Below are 23,071 nucleotides of genomic sequence, written 5' to 3' on the forward strand. Positions count from 1 at the left end.
AAGTGCAGCCATGGGGCAGCACGGTGGCACAGTGGTTAGCACTGCTTCCTCACAGCGCCAGCAACCCGGGTTCAATTCGGGCCTCTGGTGAGTGTCTGTGTGGAGTTTGCACATTCTCCCCGTGTCTGCCTGAGTTTCCTCCCATAGTCCAAAAAATCTGCAGATTAGGTTGATTGGCCATGCTAAATTGCCCCTTAATGTTCGGGAGATTAGCAGGGTAAATGCGTGGGGTTACACAGGGATAGGGCCTGGGTGGGATTGTTGCTGGTGCAGGTTCAACAAGCTGAATGGCCTCCTTCCGCACTGTAGAAATTCTATGATTCTAAGTAAACCTTTAGTGGTGTGATCCATCCTAGTTATTGCCAAACAACCTCTCTGTCCCTGAAATAATGTTTATAATTTTACAAACGTGAACCTCATGCCTTCAGAACTTAATTAGTGGTGGAGTTATTTTTACTTTCTCCATCACTTATCGCTTTCTATCTTAATCCCATCTTTCCCATCCTTCATTTTGCCTTCTATACATGAGTTAAATCTTATTTATAATTCTTGGTTTATGGTTCCTGATTTAGAATCTGCATGTCCCAATGAGGACTTTTCAGTCTGATTAGTTGAAGAACCTCACTGTTGCTTGCCATGCTCATACAAGCCACAGGTTCCCTGTAGAGGGCTGCCTGAGATCAGACACTGCAATGACATACAAAAAACATGCAAATAAACTCTGGGCAACTGTCAACATAGCGGGTGATGAGCTTTGTTCCTTCACTGCTGATGGTAAAATCCTTTATCTATGGCTGCTTTAAGTTAGTTATTGTGCATTTCTTTTAGAAATGGTGTACAAGTTGTTTTACACAATTTTGTCATCATTCTGATATCTGGCTTGACAGGATAGATCTTTTCTGACTGTTCCATTTTAAAAACAATTACGGTACATTATTGTACTATAGCTATTGTAAGTTTGACTATCCAGAGCACCCATAATACCATAGTAGAATTGTTGGGATTTTTAATTTAAATTCCACAAATGGCCATGGTAAGATTTGAACCCTTGTTCCCAGAGTATTACCCAGGGCCTCTGGATTGCTCGTTACCGCTGGATTATCGCTATGCCACCACTTCACATGTGAAGACTTCATTTAGCAGTTTGAATTTCATTATGTGGAATGCACGTTCTCAGCAGTTCCATCAATTTCCATTGGTCAGCACCTTGTGTAGCCACACCATAGCCATTCTAAATCCATTTGATCATGGAACTGTGATTAGCTCATCTGAAATTAGCACAAAGAGGAGCAGAATAAACGTTTTTTTTCTGCGAGACTTGAAAATGGTTGTAATTCTGGCCTTATTCACAATGCAGTTGCAAATTTAATAAAAGTAGCATTGTGAGAAAAATAATATTCTTACACCTATCAAATGGGTTAAATGTCAAACTTTTGTTAACGTTTTTGTAATTAGGTACATTATAAAATCAGCTTTTTGTAGCTTATATTTCAATTAAAGACAATTTACTCGTTATGCATTTATCACCGAGCATTGACGACAAGGGAACATAGTCAAAATTTAAAAATGATTATAACTTCACAAGTAATTATAACAGTTCCAGTCTACCTACTGTTTGACAAGGATTTATGCCTATTTCATGCTTGGAACTAATGAATTTGAATGGACATGGGTAGCAAGTCTGGATGGAAATGTCACTTTATGTACTCAGTATGTCGTTATTAGGCTGGGTTGGACATGTATCTGCAATAAAAGTCTAGTTTTGCCAATCAGTGGCCCAAACTTAACCTGCACTTTTGCAAGGCACAAATTCCCACAGTTGGATGGATTCAGGATCTGCCAAAAGCTCAATTTGACAAAGAGAAGCAAAAAACTTTTAACTTGCCAAGCATGATAAAAATATAGAATGAATGGTACTTGTCACACTTATATGTTTCCAAGTAGCATTTGGAGTGTCAATCAAGCCTGAAAATTGAGGCTGGGTGAGAAACAGCCCTTAAGTGGTCAACAGGTGACCTAAGCCTCATCCATCCCAAAATAAAATTGCAGAGTGGACAGGAACCCATTTGAGGAATTTAGCAGTCGCTCCCCACCTACAAACCTGCCAAAAGGAGAGGTGTAAAATTCTGCCCAGTGTTTATTTGTGTCATAACCAAGGGGAGCACTTCCTGCACATACGCAATGTCAGAATGTCAACTGCTACATTACAGTGTACAAGTTGGCTTGACACAGACTCTCAATACTGTGCATTCCATAAAAAATTGCAAGTTCTTATATCCACTTTACTTATTACTTATCAATTCCTTCTTTGAAACATGCTTCCGATGACTCAGCGAATGCTAAAGAAATATGATCAGGAAATTTCAGTAACTGAGATTCCCAACTCACAGTAACCTAAGATTCAACAATAAGAATCTGAATATTATCTAACTGAGCTACTTGGGCTTTGAGAATCCCCTGCACAAAGCCTCAACAGACTGGGGTAAAATTAGCATTTAAATAAATTTTCATGGTCTGATTGTGTAGTGTGTTGTGCGTGCGTGTGTGTGTGTGTGTTGCAGGGGCCGTGAGGTGCTCCCTTCATAGATGCTACTCTGAAATTGAAAAATTCCAGCTTGCCACAGTGTCAGGAGCAGTGTGGGTTAAGTGCTCACTTGTTCCTGCCACATTTCTGATTGGTGGCAGGAGTTAATGAATTTAATATCTCATCCCCATGTTTAAATCCTTTCAGAGCCTACCTCCACCCCTGCCCTATCCCTTCAACCTGTGCCAACTCCACAAACCAAACTCAAACTTTTCATTCCTCTGTATTTGACCTCTTTTGTATTCACCCCGTTAGTGCTGGCCTTATCTTTGTGCCCTTTTTTGCCAGTGTGAATCCATACTCCCTCCCTAGTCCTTTCTGGCTTTCCATCTTCTCAGATAAGATCCTCCATAAAACCCTCTTCAATTAAGTTTTTGATCTTGTCTAATGGAATAAAATTTTGTCTGAGCCTGATCTTTTCTGATTATGTTTTTTTTGTTATTCATTTGCGCAATGTTGGCATCGCTGGCAAGGCCAGCATTCATTGCCCATCCCTAGTTGCCCTTGAGAAGGTGGTGTGAATTTGATTTTGTGTGGGTGTCTATTTATTTCTGCTTTGATTAATTTGATTTGAATTTTCACTTTCCATATAACTGTGATTCCTATTTTATGTTTAACATTTGAACCAATCAGGTTCAAATTTAACATAAAAGCGTGCAAGTGGATGCCCAGAGTATGATGGTCAAAGTACTCATTTGACAGCAAATCTTTTGTACCAGCAGATCTTTCATGAAATTATTCAATGAGTCAGTGAAACGGCAATTATAGCAATACTGATGTAACATACTGATTTATAAAGTGACATAATGTTTTGAGAATCAAACTCCAAAAACCTGTCCTGTGTTCTGTGAAAATCTATAAATAACTACCATTTATTATTATGCTTTTCTTTATTTATGTATTCATTTTTAAATATTTTTAGAAGTTCAGGCGACACAAGATTGTAGGCATTATGTACCAAGTTTCATAGAAAATCATAGAAAGAAATCATAGAAACCGTACAGTGCAGAAGGAGGCCATTCGGCCCATCGAGTCTGCACCGACCACAATTCCACCCAGGCCCTACCCCCACATATTTACCCGCTAATCCCTCTAACCTATGCATCTCAGGATTCTAAGGGGCAATTTTTAACCTGGCCAATCAACCTAACCCGCACATTTTTGGACTGTGGGAGGAAACCGGAGCACCCGGAGGAAACCCACGCAGACTCGAGGAGAATATGCAAACTCCACACAGACAGTGACCCGAGCCGGGAATCGAACCCGGGACCATGGAGCTGTGAAGCAGCAGTGCTAACCACTGTGCTACCGTGCCGCCCTGTTTAACCTGGGAATTTGCAACATTGAGAAAATGGGGATAATACCTGGTGATTGGCAGAACTGGGATTTTGAACACGGGTTTCTGAGCATTAGAAACCTCTGGGAAACAGGGTCCTGAGGCTCAGTTGCAGTTGGGAGAGTGAAAACAACTTAACAGAATTAGTAGAGGTGAATTGTAACTTTACTCACTGAGAGAATCCTACTGGCAGGAGAGTAATGAGAACAGTCCAGCTACATTGAGGAGGGCAAAGTAAAAAGAGAATAAATATAAAGTTTTTATTTTCTGGAGTCTCAACCTATGAGTCGAAGGTGGAGCAGGGCTTACAGCAGAATCCATAGCAAACAGTATATTTTACTGCAAAGTCGGTTTGAAATTTATTTTCTCAACAAATGGAGTCTATTTAAACAGCGCACTACAGCAAACATTCTACAGAAAAAGAGTATTTAAAAAGAGTATCTATGAAATACAATAAGTGTACCTGAAATTACAGCAACTTCTCCTAATAAAATAGAGTGATTTCCCAAAGTGAAATGCAGGGAGTGAAGGATATTTATGGATACACTACATGCATAAAATTAAACCCCATCATTCATTTACAGCAATGCAATTTCTGGGTGTGATTAACAAGGGAATCACCCAATCATATTCATTCTTGTCAGGAATAACAGTGTCACTACATGCAACTGTTGTTTCACATTTTGTATGGTGGATTTTTGATACTGTAGAGGTGTGATACCTCTGAGCCACTCTTTCGGCAATGATGCTGCTGAAAGTTTGACCTGACAAAACAAGAACCAGATACATGATGTTTTCATGTATATACAAGATATGCCAGTTATTGCATTGATAAAGCACAAGTCCAAGAAGTAGTAAATTTACCCAAGTTCTTCAGTCCAGGTTAAGCCACGTAGAGCAGGCTCACCGATGCTACTTCACCTGGGTAGGAGCCATCACAAATTTAAATTGTTCAAAATGTTAAATAGATTAATGTTTGGGATATATATAAGAACAACTTGCATTCATATTGCTCCTTTAATATTCAAAATCTTCCCAAGAAGTTTCACAGGAATGTAATAGACAACAATTGATACTTGTCAAAGGAGGAGATATTAGGACGGATGACTGAAAACTTGCTTGACAAGGTAGGCTTTAAGGATCATCTGAAAAGAAGTGGAAGGTGGAGTAGCAAAGGAGCCTTGACCGCTAAAGGCATGAATGCCAATGTCTGGGCAAAGGAAATTGAAAATGCACAAGAGGTCAGTGTTAGTGGAATGCAGTGTTCTTCAAAGGTTGTAGGGCTGGAGCAAGCTACAGAGATAGGGATGAGGCCATGAAGGGTTTGACAATGAGGATGAGAACTTTATTGATGAACTAACAGTCAAAGTAGGTCAATGAGCACAGGTGTGGTGGATGAACGGGACAGTATGAGTTAGGATATGTACAGCAAAATTTTGGATAGGTTTAAATCTATGAATGGCCAAAGATGATATTTAAAAATGCACACTTGAATTAAGATCCGACGTAATTATTAAAGTACGGAAGGGAAGGTTTTCCCATGACACAAGATGACTGAGAGAGGGCATGTTTGCAGGTGGCTCAACGATTAATTATTCTAAATTCTATCTCAGCTGGCAGTTTATGGTAACTTATTCCATCAAATTGTCAGGTTTTTTTTCAGATAAAAGCAGTGCTGCTCGCAGTTTGTTGCTTTCCTTAAGTGACTAATGTGACGAGATTTCCATAACAATCATAGCTTTTACACAAAAATAGATCTTCATCTAAATATATATCTACATATGCATATATATATATAATTTTAAATAATTTTCCCTCTGGAGAATTTAAAATTGCTTTCATTTATATGGCTGTTAAAAATTCTAATAAGTCTTGACAGCTTTGTAAGGATAATTGTACGTCATTCCCCATAATTATGTCTCCTCATTAGTTCAACAGAATGTCTCTTTTCCTATTCAGCCTTTATTTTCAATCAGCTTTCAAAGCCATTCTATTACTGCAGCATTAAAAGTGTTCACTCTCTGCAGCTGTTGGTGCGTCAACTTCGAATTAAAATGCTGCAGCCTCAGTTTTGAAGCACACAGTATGCTGAATTTTTTTAAATGATAGTTTTCAGATATGATTAATTTTGTGATGAGAGCACTTCCATTTCCATTCACGTTCCCCTTGCCAATCTCATCAAATTGCATTTTTTTCCACATTAAATTATATCAGCTATTTGTCCAATCCCTTGACAGCTTGGTATTGCCAGAATGCTCAGGCACTTTGTTACTATCTCCACTTCAGAATAATTCCTGCACGTGAATATTTGTGAACATTAACAGAACCCCTCTATTTGCCTGTTTCTAATTCTACACAGATTCAGTCCCACATACAACTACCCTTGCTTTGTCTGATTCAGGTTATTTTTAAATACTTAAGATGCATCTTGTTCCTTAATTCCTTGACTTACAACTTTGAGGACCTGTTCTTTATGTAGCATTGTGTCAAAGACACTGTCAAAATCTAAATTATATAAGATGTAATACAAGTACCAGACACCGTATTTGGGAAGCCTGGAACTGGATAGGTGGTGGTGGATTTGTTGATTCTCCGTATTTTGGGTCCTTGGGGAAGTGGAGGGAGGAGAAGGATAATTAAAACTTCAGCCATGCACTCGGCTTTGATGGTCCCTAATTGGCTCATCTCCTTTTAACTATTTATTTACTTGTGAAAGACTTAGATTCCCATCTCTTCTCATACTCTTTCTTTGCTGCTTTTTTTTTCATTTGCTTTCCCTCCAAACTTTCTATGTTTAGCCTGGTTTTCACTTCTATCATCAACCTGACATCTGTCATACAACTATTTTTGTGCCTCATCTTATTCTCTATCCCTTTAATTATCTAATGTGTTCTGGCTTTGCATATCCTTCCTTTCTCTCTTATGAGAATGTACCTTAACTGTACCATAATTATCTCCTCTTTTTAAAAGCAGTTAATTGTTCAATTACAGTTTTGCCTGCCAATCTATGATTCCAATTTACCTGAACCAGAGCATTCACACCCATTAAAATTGACCCTCCCTCAATTAATTATTTTTACTCTGAGTTGCTCTTTGTCCTTTAACATAGTTAACTAAATCTTATGATGCGATGATCACTGTCCTTTAAATGTTCCATGACTAACACTTGATCTCCTTGCCCCACCTCATTCCCAAGAACTAGATCTAGCATTGGCTCCTTTCTCACTGGACTGAGAATATACTGATGTAGAAAATTTTCCTGAACACACTTGACAAACTCTTTCCCCTCCAATCCTTACACTATTACTATCCCAGTCTAGATTAGGATAATGTTACAGCTCTGATTTTTCTTCTCACGACCTGTCCGTAAACAGAAGGGTGTTTTGATTTGCTTCCTGCTTTGGAAGCGATAGCCTGTTTCCCAATCTCTCAATTTTGATGTGATCCAATTTTTTTGTAATAACCACACAGCAGCCTCGAGGTAGGCTGCACCCACTCAAATGCAGGAGGAGGGTGGTAATGTTGCCTCCTTTTCAATCAAACCATAAAAGAGGGATAGAGAAAGAAAAGCAGGGCAAAGACCACAGAGAAAAGAATTATTGTTTTACATGTGTCCAGAATCAAAGTCCTATGAGGTACTCCTTCAAGGAAGTCAACAGGCTGAAAATCAGTGCTATATAATTCACTTTGCCAGGGCAATTAACTTCTCACAAGGAGATAGGCACACAATCAGTCTTGTAAGCAATGGTCTAGAAGTTCCAGTAGAAACAGTGTAGATGGGGCTAGGATTTCAATCTGCGCAGGGTCTGTTTTTCAGTCCTGTTGCTTGTGGATGGTAAGATGGCAGACTGAGCTTTGCGGTTCTACTGCTTTCAGAAGCTAGGTCCATGTCACATGACTCCCACCTTTCCACTCTGGCTTTGACAAAGGGGTGTATCCCTTTGTATTTGTCCCTGAGATTGTTAAATGTTTCAACCATTAATACTTGAAATGGAGGTTGCAGGATCCTTTGTCCTCGCAGACGAATAGGCTCTGGTTGATCAGACCTGGTTTATGGAATGTAGGTGGCCTTTGCATAGATCTCTTTGAATTTGGTCTCTGCAGCTGAGAGAGAGTCTCATCAGAGATAATGGGGTGCAAGTTTCTGCAACACTACCAACTGTTTGAGGATCCCAGACAGACATAGCTTCAGCCGTTTTAAAAGGTCTTTGTCCAGTTTTTAATATTTTACAAATTAGCCATGAAGAAAGCTATAAATACTTTCTATAAATATACAGTGTGAGGTCTTAGTTCCCTAAAAATTATTAAAATTAAAATTGCCTGCAATGGGACATTGGCTCACAGAATGGACAGACAAGTGACAAATGGAATTGAATGGAAAGGTTTGTGATTATGTATTTTAGCAGAAGTGATGGGGAGAGACAATATAGGCTCAGTGGCACAATTCTAAAGAATGTGCAGGAATAGAGGGACCTGGGGGTGCATTGTCTTCAGTCTTTGATGTGGCAAGACATAATGAGAAAATGATTAGCATAGTAAATGGGATCTTCAGCTTCATAAATTGAGGCATTGAATACAAAAGCAGGGAAGTTATGTAGAACCTTCAAAGGAACGTCTAAAAACTCTGTTTAGTCACCATCTAGATTACCGTGTGCAGTTCTGGTCTCCACGCTTGGGGACAGATATGAAGGTCCTTGAGAGGGTGCAGATAGCATTTATTGGAATGGTTCCAGGAACGCAGTGGGCAGAGCAGAGATGTTAGTTGGAAAGACTGTGGTTGTTTTTTCTGGAGGAAATGAAAGTCAGGGGAGATTTAATAGCGGCCTACAATATTAGAGCAGGCTTAAATAGGGTAGACATGGGAAAATTGTCCCTATTGTACACCAAAGAATAGGGGTTTTGGGGAGGAAGTGCAGGGAGAATGTGAGGAAAAGCTACTTTATGCTGCCAACAAGGGTGGTGAAAGTGGAAACAATGATTTCAAAAGGAAATTGGATGGACACATGAAGGAATAAAATTTGCAGAGTTATGGGGACCTGGCAGAGCTGACTGGGTTGCTCCCTGGGGTAAACACAGTAAGAAGTTTGACAACACCAGGTCTTACTTCTTACTGTGTTTACCCCAGTCCAACGCCGGCATCTCCACATCATTGCTCCCTGGGGAGCAGGCATGAACTCAATGTGCCAAATTACCACCTCCCGTTCCATAAATGACTCTGTGACTCCCCTGTTATCATTTTTGCAACTCCTCATGTTCTCAATAAATTTCGTGCTAGTTGAAGGCCTATTTAACACACCCAATGGTCTTTCTGTTGTTTCTTAGCTCTAACCAGATAGATTCTATTCTTGATCCCTTTAGGATATCCTCTCTCTCCAGCATTGCAACATTCTCATTAACTACACAGCCACCCCTCCGCCTTTCTTTCTAGGGCATCTTGTTTCCAGGAATATTCAGTACCAGTCCCACCCTTTTTTGAGCTAGATCTCCATCACCATCCTAACCCTAAATCATCTGGCAAGACCTCATCCTCTTCCTCCTTATATTGTTGGCACAAATATGGACTACAACCACAGGCTATTCACTCCCCTCCCCCTCCTCCCGCCAAGTGTTCTTCAGCCAGTCAGTGACAACTTGATCCTGGCACCAAGGTAGCAGTGTACCATTCTGGATTCACATCCATGGATACTGACATGTCTTTTCCCCTAACTGTACAATCTACTTTCATTACTGCTTTCCCAATCTTAATGCCTGCTGTACACCTCAGTCAACCACAGTGGTGTGGACCTACTTCTGGCTGCACTCCACAGAGGAACCATCACTCTCACCAGTATTCGGAAATGAATACAGATCAGAGGGAGGGATGTACTCCAGAGACTCCTGCACAACCTGCCTTTTTCTTTTTGATTTCCTATTCCCTATTCTTTTGATAGGATGGCACAGTGGTTAGTACTGCTGCCTCACAGCGCCAGGGACCTGGGCTTGATTCCCGGCTTGGGTCACTGTCTGTGTGGAGTTTGCATATTTCTCCCCGTGTCTGCGTAGGTTTCCTCCGGGTGCTCCAGTTTTCCTCACAGTCCAAAGATGTGCGGGTTAGGTTGATTGGCCATGCTAAATTGCCCCTCAGTGTCAGGGGGATTAGCTAGGATAAATGCATGGGGCTATGGGGATAGGGCCTGGGTACGATTGTGATCGGTGCAGATTCAATGGGCCAAATGGCCTCCTTCTGCACTGTAGATTCTATGATTACTTTAAATCACCCATTCGCTCTGAACATGTGCACCCTTAAACTGTGTGCATGCCATTGTAATGTAAAGGTGCCAGGCAGAGCAAGGGTTAATGTGGGACTGGAGAGTAGCATCGTCCAGAGTATGATGTATAGAGTCACATGGGAGAACAGACTCACAGATAACACTCTGCCAGCCTGTGTGGTAGCAGCACTATGCAATACAGTAATCTGGGATCTGTAAATAGTTAGACTAATAAATAGTTCACGTTCAAACATACAAGTCTTAAAAGCTCCTCATTGAAACATCTAAAGAACCAATTGTACAACATGGTTCGCAACAGTGGTTATTTCTACAAGTTACATATCAGAGATAGTACCATAATCTGAATGGTAATCCGTACTGATGTGGACGATGGCAGCTAAATGCATAAACCAAGAACACCTTCCAAGATATGAAAAACTGAAAGCAACAGAAGCCAGGTTAGAGAGACATGCACCTCAGAAGAAATATTGCATGACCCCTGAGTGACGCAGAGCAACAAAACTGCTTAGCTCATAAGATGATGAGAAACACTCCAACAAATTGCAAAATCCTGAGTGATGTACTGTGAAGAAAACTGGAGAGTTCACCAGACGCGTAGCAATAATGACAAGAAGCTGTACTTACATTGTGGAACAGGTGGCAGTCCCATGTCTCAGCGTATCCATAGAGAGAGTGGCAGTAAAAAAAATGGCTGGCAGTTTAAATAGAAAAACCTGTAGAGAACAATAAACAAAATGGAAAAGCCGTCAGAGAATTGCTACTGGACTGCTAAGTATTTGATAGACATTTGTGTCTAAGTAATAAACGGAAACAGATGAGTAAGTCATCCATTGTGAGGAACACTTGTAAATACATCGTATAAAAAAGTAGACTGAGTTGGATATTGGGATACCTTTGAACTTGTATAATGTTTGAAACGATATTTGAAACTTGTACATCTGATGTGCTAAATGTAATTTTACAACATGTAAATTTTGCCAAAATATAAAGAAAGGATAGCAATCACTGCAATAATCTATTTTCAAAAGGAAAAGTTTTAGATGTTTTAAAACAATGAAGTAGCCAAAGAGCCCACCAAAACCAATAGAAGTGGGAAATCAACAACAAAGAAACTGACAGGTCGCAACTTTAAAGAGAGGTGCAATGGCTGAAGCCCTCAAAGCGCAAAGTTTAAAAAGAAAGGGACCTGCAGAGGTAAAAAGAAAAGAAACAATTACCTTAAAATCTAACTTTGCAGCCCAGAAAATATATCACTGAAGTTTCAAATGTTTGAAAAAGAGGAGGCCATGATCATGGGGGCTCCAGAAAAGCATGGGAAAATCAAAAAAACACAGAGACATAACGACAGGCTGCAGAGACAGCCTAAAATTAAAATAACGATTACAGTCTTAAAGAAGTAATATCATTTTACTACAAGTAACTAGAAGAAGAAAAAAACAGCTATGGACGACAAATTAGAAGAGCATTGGTGTTATGGAAAGGGCTAGACTAGACCAAGAATGGTAGTCTTGGAGAAGACAATTTTTAGTGTACAGGAAAAGTACAACCTTAAATAAGGAATCACACAAAATGCAAGTTGAAAGGTTTCTCTTTGGTTCATTTGCTGGTGAACTATTCCACCACCTACATACAGGTGAATACTCGACAATATTTGGCAAGATATTAAAAAGCTTTGACAGATATTTTAAACTTCAGATTGTGAAGAACACAGACCCTATAAGATAGTCTAGCACACTTCTAACAAAACACCGATGGCAACAAGAGACCCCAGAGAGAGAGAGCAACTCCGCCAAGAGCAACAAGAGACCCCAGAGGGAGAGAGAGCAACTCCGCCAAGAGCAACGAGAGATTCCAGAGGGAAGGCAACAAGAGAATAAACCATTGGAAGATCCGTCAAGATCAAATGTAAGAGCAATCTGTAACCAGACTGCAACATGAAGAAATATAAACTGCCGTAAACAGTAGAATAGAAGCACAACAGAAGAAACTTAGAACCATAGAAAATTACAGCTCAGAAACAGGCCTTTTGGCCCTTCTTGTCTGTGCCGAACCATTTTTTGCCTAGTCCCACTGACCTGCACTTGGACCATATCCCTCCACACCCCTCTCATCCATGAACCCATCCAAGTTTTTCTTAAATGTTAAAAAATGCATTTACCACTTTATCCGGCAGCTCATTCCACACTCCCACCACTCTCTGCGTGAAGAAGCCCCCCTTAATATTCCCTTTAAACTTTTCTCCTTTCACCCTTAACCCATGCCCTCTGGTTTTTTTTCTCCCCTAGCCTCAGCGGAAAAAGCCTGCTTGCATTCACTCTATCTATACCCATCAAAATCTTATACACCTCTATCAAATCTCCCCTCAATTTTCTACGCTCCAGGGAATAAAGTCCCAACCTATTCAATCTCTCTCTCTAACTCAGCTTCTCAAGTCCTGGCAACATCCTTGTGAACCTTCTCTGCACTCTTTCAACCTTAATTACATCCTTCCTGTAACTAGGTGACCGAAACTGTACACAATACTCCAAATTCGGCCTCACCAATGCCTTATATAACCTTACCATAACACTCCAACTTTTATACTCGATACTCCGATTTATAAAGGCCAATGTACCAAAGGCACTCTTTACGACCCTATCCACCTGTGACGTCACTTTTAGGGAATTCTGTACCTGTATTCCCAGATCCCTCTGTTCAACTGCACTCTTCAGAGTCCTACCATTTACCCTGTACGTTCTACTTTGGTTTGTCCTTCCAATGTGCAGTTGTCCTTCCAACTTGAAGCAACTCTATTAAACTACAGGAAAGTTCAAGACGAAGCAAGCAGGTTTTGCACAGAAAAGGAAATACAGTTGAAGGATCTTCACATTACTAGAATTCCTTAGGTCAAGGTTTATTCTTCTGAAAGATGACAAAGAGAAGCAAAATGAGCTTCACATTACCTTGAACAAACTGAAGAACCAATTGACAGAAAAAATTTAGCAATGTTGCATATCCCAGGAGGAAGCCAAGATCTATAAAAAAGAGAATGAGGAGCTGAAGAAGTAGTTAAGTGGCAAAGAGAAGGCATTGGAAGGAAAAGCTGTAGAACTTTCCCAGCTGTAGACAGAGAAAGAGAAGAGATTGAAGATTGAAAGCTGTACATCTGACTCTGAAGCACAAGGAACCAGTAGGAAAAAAAAGCACTTGATATCTCAGACGCACTATCGCAATTCATTAAGCTGAATGAAAAGATACATAAACTTCCAAAATGACTTGAAAATAAAAGATCAAATGTTTGGCTGAAATTATGCAACAAGTGGTAATGAAAGTGCCATTTGCGAAACGTACGCATCCAGCGAGAACATGGCAGACACCATAGGAAAAGAAAATTCAAGTCTGCTGTAGGAATGAATGGAGTGCACATTCACCTGAGAAAGAACAGCACCATCCCAGTGTCCAAAAAAGCAGACAGGTTGTTAATAAAGAGAAACTCATTGAAGGTGCACCAGAAGGGGGGGAGGTGGTGGAGAGAGAATGAATTCAAGTAAAAATTGTATTGTAATTTTCCATCTGAAGGGAGGAAATTTTTCTTGAGAGAGAAAGGGGTTGTTGTGATTTTGTGTGTATGCCACGGCAATGTAAAGGTGCTCAGCAGAGAAAGGGTTAACATGGGACAGGAGAATAGCACCGCCCATGGTATGATGTATAGAGTCACATCGTAATACACTCTTGGAGAACAGACTCAGAAATAGCACTCTGCAGCCAGACTGTAGAGTAGCAGCGTGATGCTAGACTGTAACCTGGGATCCGTAAATGTTTTAAAGACTAACAATAAAGAGTTCATGTTCAAACATCCAAGTCTCGAGTTCGCCTTGTTGAGACATTATCACATCCAGGAACGAGCTATTATGAAACACTCAACTTTGCAAAGGCACCACAGTGAAGCTAGCTAGCTACCACTAAAACCTCGAAAGCCAGACCTCAAGCTGCTACAGCTGACAACACTTCCTGCACACATGGTTGCCCAGGACATGAGAAGCATCCCGGAATTCCCATATTGAACAGGATTGGTGATGCAGGGGATTAAGATGCCCTGCCATGCCTTTATTTATTAGACTAATAACTGATTTAACAGAAATAAACTTAAGGTTTAACTCAGAACTCATCAGTTACTCACCAATCGGCTGCTGCTTCCTTTTCCTTACATCACATTATTTTATGGGGAATTAACTTAAATATTTTGCTTAACTCTTCCTGTCATTTATTGTATGAAAATGTAATATAATAAACAAACAACTGCAGCACACCTGAGTGAGTTTTTTTTAAACTCCAATTGAAACCAGGCAGATAAGGAATTAAAACCAAATGGCTCTATTCCCATCTCGTGACATTTTTCACTGACAATTTTATTGGTGACTGAGATGCCCACTTGTCTCAGGCCGGAGCCTGATTCATACATGCTAATGACATACATAGAATCACGATGACATTTTAATTGGCCCGCACTTTGAATTTTCTAGCATCTCTGAAAACCAGCTTATTGTTGCCTTTATGTTTGCTTTACACAACTCATCAGTCTCCTACACAGGACTGATAAACTAAATGTAGGTTTGGTTCATTTGAAGATACAGCAAAGGATTATTCAGCAGACGGATATCCTTTATAGATTCAATACCTACAAGGACAGCGCAGCTGCAATTCCCACAGCACACTAAACACCAATAGCTGCTGGTCACTTGTTCCTCCACATCCTGGCAACTTGCTCATGTGCAGATTCCATTAAAATGATATTGCAACATCCCCTTTTTGCCCAAGATAACATTACGTACATTAGGAGTAAAAGTACATGTGCAGTAGTTGCAAAACTATTTACACAAATGATAGTTCAATTGTATAAAACACTGGTGAGGCCACAGCTGGAGTATTGTGTATTGTCCTGGTCACCACATTACAGGAAGGACATAATTGCTCTGGAGAGGGTGCAGAGGAGGTTTACAAGAATGTTGCGAGGATTAGAAAAGTGTAGCTACAAGGAGAGATTGGATAGGCTGGGGTTGTTTTCCTCGGAACAAAGAAGGCTGAGGGGTGACTTGATTGAGGCGTACAAAATTATGAGAGGAAGAGAGTGGACAGGATAAAATTGTTTCCCTCAGTGGAGAAATCTGGAACCAGGAGACACGGATTCAAGATAAGTGGCAGAAAGTGTAGAGGGGACATGAGGAAGTACTTTCTAATGTAGAGGGTAGTGGATGTCTGGAATTCGCTGCCCATGTTGGTGGTGGAGTACCTGGATCTGCACCTTAAATGCTATAAGCTACAGGGCTATGGGCCGCATGCAGGAAGTTGTGATTAGAAAGGGCAGCGGGTGTCCTCGGGCTGGCATGGACAAGATGGACCAATCGGCCTCTTCCTGTGCTGTAACGTTTCTATGGTTCTGTTTAAGAGTATGTATAACTTGGCAAACCTGCTGGATCTCATGATGGTATGACCTTCCTGAGATCTAGAGTTGTCACTTACGTGATCTTGACTTGTAGGTGCTTTGACATCTTGTGTGTTAATAGACTGATTTCATGGTGGACTTCCACAATTTCACTTTCAGAGTTTATATTTGGATGTGTTCTCGATGCAACTGGAATGCTGGGTGTTGTACAATTCCCTTAGCTGGCTTCTGTTTCTCCTTGACATCATTCCATTCAACGTTGTGACCTCATAAGATCTACATTCATTGCACACTCTGGATACGTCTGCAGGTGACCAGATTCAGTGGATAGGATGTGTGACGCGACCCTTTTGTCCTATGCACAGACTAGGCAGTTCTGCGCCTGAATGTCACTTGTGCTCTATCTTCATACTCCCTTGTTTTTTTGAGAAGTTTCAAAAATGAGACCAGTGAAGGTTTGGAAAAATTTTCCTAACTTGCCTTTTGAAAATGATTTTCACTGGTGATGGTAAGTCTGTGACTAAAGGTGTTGCTCTTAAATGTAACATGGCAATCTGGAGATCTTCATCTCCTCACATTTCATGATCTTTACCTTAATGGTGCAAACCGTTCACTTGGCAAGACCATTGGGCCTGGGATACTAAAGAAGGGCCACATGGTTTATGCCCCATTTACCATTTAAGAGGTCTGCCATTATTGTTACGACACAGAGGTTATTCCCTTTTATCTCGTGTTGTAATCTGCTACAATTATTTGGGAAGGTCTTATCGGTTCTTAATTAACAGTTAGACGTTCATTAATATAAAGGTCTGACATTCGCTTTAAGTGAATAATTAACAAGGTATTTCATTTAAGTAACCAGGAACTTTAACTAAACAAGTAACATATTGACTAAGATACGTTTCGACTGAAATGCTGTTCGAATACTACAAGGAACATTCATTACCAAAACAGTAATAACGGAAGTTTAGTCACTCTCAAAAAATATATATACCCAGGTCTGATAGCATTCGGAAGTTTTGGAGGTCTGCGGTAGTTGTCCGCTATCTGTAAGGTCTACCTGACTTGGTATCCTTCTGTTAGATAGCTGGATAATTCTCTTAAGAAATGTTTAAACTGGCAGGGGTGGAGAGCTGCTCTAGAGTTGAATGCTGGCTTTTTTTGACTAGCTGTCCTGGCCTCTGGGGATGTTCTTCCAGGATGTTCTCCAGATGTTTTTCTGCAGAAAAGGCTGTTGCTTTGACCTTTATACCTGTGATGACCTCATAATTTTCTTACACCACGATTGGTTTGATGTTGTCAACACTATCAAATTCAAATCTGATTGTCTCTTAATAGTTGCGTGTTTTCTTTACACTCATAGGCTGTTAGCTGAGTGTCTTCTTCAAACTCAGAGGCTAACAAAAATGCAAAAACCTGCAGAGCCGGTTACCAAGACAACCCTGATGCTTTTGGTCTTTTTGAAACAAAGGCTGCAACCTGATGTCTGTGTATTCTGCATGTTAGCACAGAACTCAAAAACAGCTTTTAAAGGGACCAGCACTGTTTTCTTTCCCTCAAACATTTTTTTACAATTATTTTATATCTTTATAAAGATTTTTATATCTTTACAAACTCAACTTTCCAACATTATGTTGTGGCTTATTGTCCAATATGGTTTCTTTAAGTATACTGAACAAATTAAATATTAAAATCACTGTATCCACTGTGAATGCATTTGAAGTATCCTTCAATTGTCTGATGACTGGAAACTTGGAAAAGTAATCAGTGACTTGGAGAAAGTGATCACCACACCTGGTGAATAAATCTGCTGTGATTTTAGACCAAGTGTACAATGGAATTTTGTGATGATATAAAGGTTATTTGTGTTGATGTGGATGGTGTCTCTAACATGCTTCACATGTCCTCACTGTCATCTTAATATCAATGGGCCATAAATTCTAAGATCCCTAGTATCAGATTAGGGGGGTAGCCGAAAGATGCACTGACGAGTCCCTCCCAGACCTTTACAGGTAAGTGTTTGCACAGAAATTGCCCAGAAATGCTAATTTCCCTTCCTCTATTGTGTACTACAATATTGCTCTCCATATTTAAGGAAACTATAAATGCGTTAGAAACAGTACAGAGGAGGTTTACTAGATTAATACCAGGAATAAGCAGGTTGTCCTATGAGGAAAGGCTCGAGAGGTTAGCCTTGTATCCACTGGCTTGTATCCACTGGAGTTTAGAAGAGTAAGAGGCAACTTGATCGAAACCTTTAAGATCCTGAGGGGTATTGGCAGGATAGATGTTTTCTCTTATGGGTGAATCTATAACTAGGGGTTACCATTTAAGAGATGAGGAGATTTTTTTTTCTCTGAGAGTCATGAGTCTCTGGAACTCTCTTTCAGAAAAGGCAGTAGAAGTAGAGTTTTTGAATATTTTTAAGGCAGAACTAGATAGATTCCTGATTAATAAGGCGGTGAAAGGTTATCGGGGATCGGCAGGAATGTGGAGTTGAAGTTACAATCAAGTTGGCCATGATCTCATTGAATGGAAGAGTAGGCTCGAGGACTGAGTGGCCTCCTCCTGCTCCTAATTCCTATATAAGTAGCTCTAGGCAATTGGAAGTTTCAGTGTAGTTTTCAAGACCAGATAAGTGTGCATTAAATTCTTGTAATTCCTGCAGGCCATCTCTTTGGAAATTATGGCCCAATATTGTTGTCTGGCCAATGCACAGTTTATCTTGCCAGGTGCCTTCTTTGTTTTATGCCCATATGTCCCTGGCATAACTTTGACATTATGTCCTGGCAAAAAGCTGGAACAGATGCTGGAACAGATCCTGACTGATGGATAGACCAAAGGTAATCTCTGGGAGCAGTATCTTCCAAATAGTGTCCTGAACGTAGTGATTTCTTGAGACTCCTCTGCTAAATGAACAGATTAATATCCCTATTTGGCATCCAACTTTGCTCCTGGGAATTTGGGATTTAATTCTTCTAACTATGGTATCATGTGTAAGTACCACATGAGAGCAAGATTTAGATATCTTCTGTCGAAGCACACCTGGATTGTGCTACCTTTTTTCAGAAGATATATGATAGAATTGCACCAGACAGTGTGCTGATACATACCACAAATAATGCCATTATGCTCCTTGTTGTCAAATTCGGTCTTTAACTTCTCCTGTGTGTGGACACTGCACTTTCTTGGAGAGTCAATTGATGGAATTACATCTTCTCCTAGGTGTAGTACTGCATTACCTCTGAAGCTTCCTATAGCATTAATCTGTCTGGATATATCTGTTGTAGGCCATGAACTGACTCAATGTATTTATTCTTGGCCTCTTCTGCCACACTTGGTGTATTGGTGATCTCATACGTGGTCACAATATTGAGTTCCATCCAAAATGATGAGACAGCTTGGAACATGTTAATGTCCCTCCAGAATGAATGGGTGATTTATATGCAGTTAGTTTGACTGTTGTAGGTTTTATCATTAACTTCCAATGATTCAGGTACATATCCTTCAAGATTCTAACTGGAAAGATGTTCATGCTTGCTCCTGTGTCGGATTTGGCTATGAGCATGTTTGCCACTTTTCTTTGGGTATATGATGCTGATAGTAGCAAAAGCCTTCAACTATTTGATCCATCCACACATTGTGTCACATTCAGTGTGGAAAGCCTGTTCACATTCCAGTTGAAAATTTTTCAACTCTGAATCTCCACCCTGGCCTGTTTTACCGCTAACCTTATATATGGTCTTGGATTTAAGCACGTATCTGGTGCACTTCCTCTTGTTGCTGCCAGTATATCACTGTGGTGACATGAGACCACAAATAAGACAGTCAAATATGTTGTTTAAAAGAAGGAATTTCTTTATATAAATAAATAATGAAGTTTAACAGTAACTCAGCAGAATAGAAATAACTATGAAAACAGGAGCACTAGTAAAACAGGTCTTGCTTACATGCCACCCTCTTGCAGTCTGAAAAGCCCACACATGCTCAGAACCCTCAACAGACACCAATGAAACAAATACATAGGGCTAAAAAGAACACTCTGTACTCAAAATGACATTCTGTAACGACTACACGTACTTTTCGTTTGGTTGTATCCCCTGGTTGCCCTTCCAGAACCAGATTTCCTATATCAGTCAACTCAATGTCATTTTTACCACATATCTCTCAAGGATCTTGGAACAGAGGTCAACTTCACGGTGGGTGAAATAAACTGCATATCCCACCAGGCTTGCTTGCTTCTGTGCCCTGGCTACTGTGCCAATACTGGTAGCAGCACCAAATGCTTACATGTGTTGTTGTCCTGTCACAAAGGCTTCATGTTTTCTGCCAGCTTTTAGCAGCACTATCATGACCTCTCTTTTCCTCCACAAGGTGTTTTTGGAAAGCATCAATCAGCATCTAAGCTATAATCAGCACAACGATCCATTCAGACAGCTCAATCGCAGTCCTTGTCCTTATCACAGCAGCTGCTGACAGACTGATCGATTTATTTTTGCAGCTGCTATCTGTGGGACATCAGTCCCAGGTTCCACCTTCAGACCCGGCAGCGATACCTTTATGTTGAGCTCCCTCCTCGATGGTGTACCCTGGCGATGTATTTCTTCCGTCAGGTTCACGGCCTCAAGTATAATGTGCAGTTCCTGTTTATAGACCTGAGGGGTCTTCATAACTCCTTTCAGGCATTGCCAGCCATCTATCAGGACCTACTCAAAGTCTGGGACATGGTTGCCTTGCACCGCAGCTCTGTCCCATCTGGACTGGTGGCTGTCATCAGGGAGCCGCTGCTCAGGAATCCACTCCTTCACCAACTCCATTTCCGGTGGCTGGCGGAGAGACAGGCTGTGGATGCCGGGGTGACCAGGATCAGGATCGTGCTGGGTGACAGAAAATTGGGCTGGATGACACCCCACAAATTGGCTCACGCGGCAGTGGGCGTTCAACTCGCGATCGATGCCATCTGTGACCTCAGAATGGTCGTGCTCGGACCCGATGTCACATGTGGTCTCAGAGGCGCAACTGTTTTTTGGAATCCCATCCGAGTGTACCCCTGCTCGGGCAGAGTTTCATATTGGCCCCAAGCCCAGACCTGCTCCCTAGGGGCTGGAGCCCCATAGCTTGAGCCGTCTCATGGAAATGCCTTCTGTGCCCTTTGCCACTATGTAAAGGGATTTCCTGTGTGTGTTGTTACTGCACACCTTCCACTACTATGCCCTTACCTGTCGTCCAGACAAGCCTTTGCGTGCTTTGTTGCGTCCGGCAGCAGAAGTCCCCAGTGGAGGTCCCTCTACAGAGGCATCCTCCATCAGGGGTCTGGGGCGGAGGCTGTTGCACACAGCAGTCCCATTCAACCGAAAATTGCATCGGCTCACAGGTTCCCTTTTTGCGATCTTCTGGAATCCGTGGACTACGTATATTTTAATTGCCTTAGGCTGCACTCCCTTTTTTGTTATCTGAAAAATCTTTTATTTTTGTTTGCAATTCAGTCTCACGCTCCTGATCTATGGGCCACTCACTCAGTCCCAATCAGGTGATGAGCCTCTAAAAGTGGTTGCCAGTCCACTGGTGGAGATACAAAAGCAGGCAGTGGAAAATCGGCAGGGCTTCGAAAGTCACTCAGCAGATTAGAGTGCATGATAGAGGAATTCGTCTACATTCTGTGTGATGTCCTGATTCTGACATACGCATGCCTCAAGGCCACCATGAAAATGTTGGCGACCATCGTGAAGAACTTGGTCAAACAGGTTCCGCGCTTGGCCCTGCATTCCATGGTGCCACACTGTGATGAGCACCATCAGGACGAGGTGCCTTGACCTCCTTCCAGGTGTCCCATGTCCTGTAGGAGTCATGCCAGGGCCCTCTGGCACCCACAGGGAGGATAAGCATCAACCGGACATCCCAGGGACTCCACTCGGGACGCTCCAAGGTTGTGAAGCTGCTCAGAGTCTCCTCTGCCTGTGCCCGCACTCCAGCAGCGCAAGCCACCAAAATGCTACTGTCCCTGAGCAGGAGACCCTAATGAGTCTGAGACCCTCCAGAGCTTGGGTCACCAGAGGATGTGGATGCTCTATCACTGTGAATAAATTGCACTTTTGGAAAACCATTCCATGGGTATGTGAATGTTATGGCCAGATGAAAGAGTTTTGGTTTGGATATTTGCAATCCTGTTATCCTGAGGTTCAGCCTTCCTCACACTCAGAGTGTTCCCTTTTAAAGGTTAACATTCATGTGATGTCAATCTCAGTACAACTTGTTTCCAGACCCCATCTCAACCCTTCGCCATCGAGGAATAAAGTGACTCTCTATACCTCTGGGTTTCCTAACTGATAGAATCCCAAACCAAGAAATGCACTTCATGATGAGAGCCCTTTGTTGGTCTGCATTTCCTTTGTAGCAGTTCCTGCATCCTTACACGGCGTAGAAAGGTGCCTCAACTCATGTTGCTGTCTTCCTTGGTGGACTTTAAGCTGACAGAGTTGGTACATTACCAGGACACAGTTCTGGGATATGGGCATTGCTGGCTAGGTCAGCATTCATTGTCCATCTCTGGTTGCTCTTCAGGGTTCCTCCTGGAATCTGTCAGTTATTAAGGTATCATGGGCACACCTCCCATGTCCCCTTCTTCCATGGCATCAGCGCACTCATGTTGTCCCTCATCATCATCATCCGGGCTTCTCAGACCTCCTCATCTTCATCTTCCAAGGTAGGCTCCTCCTCCTCTAGTTCACTATCTGGAAGGGCCTCACCCAGAATGTGACCCCAAGTCTAACCTTGAAATACACTCCACAGAGGTGTGGGTCTCTGTGCAGGTGGAGATTTCGGGTGAATGCTGTGACCTGAGTCCCCTTATCCCCAAATGTACTCCAGAGTCTCAGGTGCTGCTCAGCTGGCTAGTACGTGGTGGTCTTTTGGTGTCAAAAAAGTACAAAAGGACAGTTTTATTGGATGAGCTGAAGCTAATACGGAGTATGTGGCAACTCGGTGTTGACTCGGGAGGAATTTGTAAAATATGTACTGGAAGGTTCTTTGGAACAGTGTGTAGATAGCCCGACTAGAGAGGGGGCTATACTGGACCTAGTTCTGGGAAATGAGCCCGGTCAGGTCGTCAAAGTTTCGGTAGGGGAACATGTGGCAAATAGTGACCACAACTCTGTTAACTTTAGGATAGTAATGGACAAGGATGAGTGCTGTCCTACGGGCAGGGTGCTAAATTGGGGGAAGGCTAACTATAGCCGGATTAGGCAGGAATTGGTGGATGTTGATTGGGAGAGGATGTTCGAGGGTAAGTCCGCGTCTGGCATGTGGAAGTCTTTTAAGGAACTATTGATAAGGCTGCAGGATAGGCATGTGCCTGTAAAAAGGAAAGGTAGGATTCGAGAGCCGTGGATAACCAGGGAAATTGAGGATCTGATTAAAATGAAAAGGGAGGCGTACGTTAAGTCCAGGCAACTGAAAACAGA

At 41.6% G+C, this 23,071-nt stretch overlaps 1 protein-coding gene across 1 annotated transcript in view; it reads left to right on the forward strand.

Moving 5' to 3' along the window:
- The window catches only part of magi2a (membrane associated guanylate kinase, WW and PDZ domain containing 2a), a 725,408-nt gene that overhangs the window by 592,461 nt on the left and 109,876 nt on the right, over positions 1 to 23,071 (forward strand). The window lies entirely within an intron of this gene.

Source organism: Mustelus asterias, chromosome 19, assembly GCF_964213995.1.
Source record: "Mustelus asterias chromosome 19, sMusAst1.hap1.1, whole genome shotgun sequence".
Classification (NCBI taxonomy): Eukaryota; Metazoa; Chordata; class Chondrichthyes; order Carcharhiniformes; family Triakidae; genus Mustelus; species Mustelus asterias.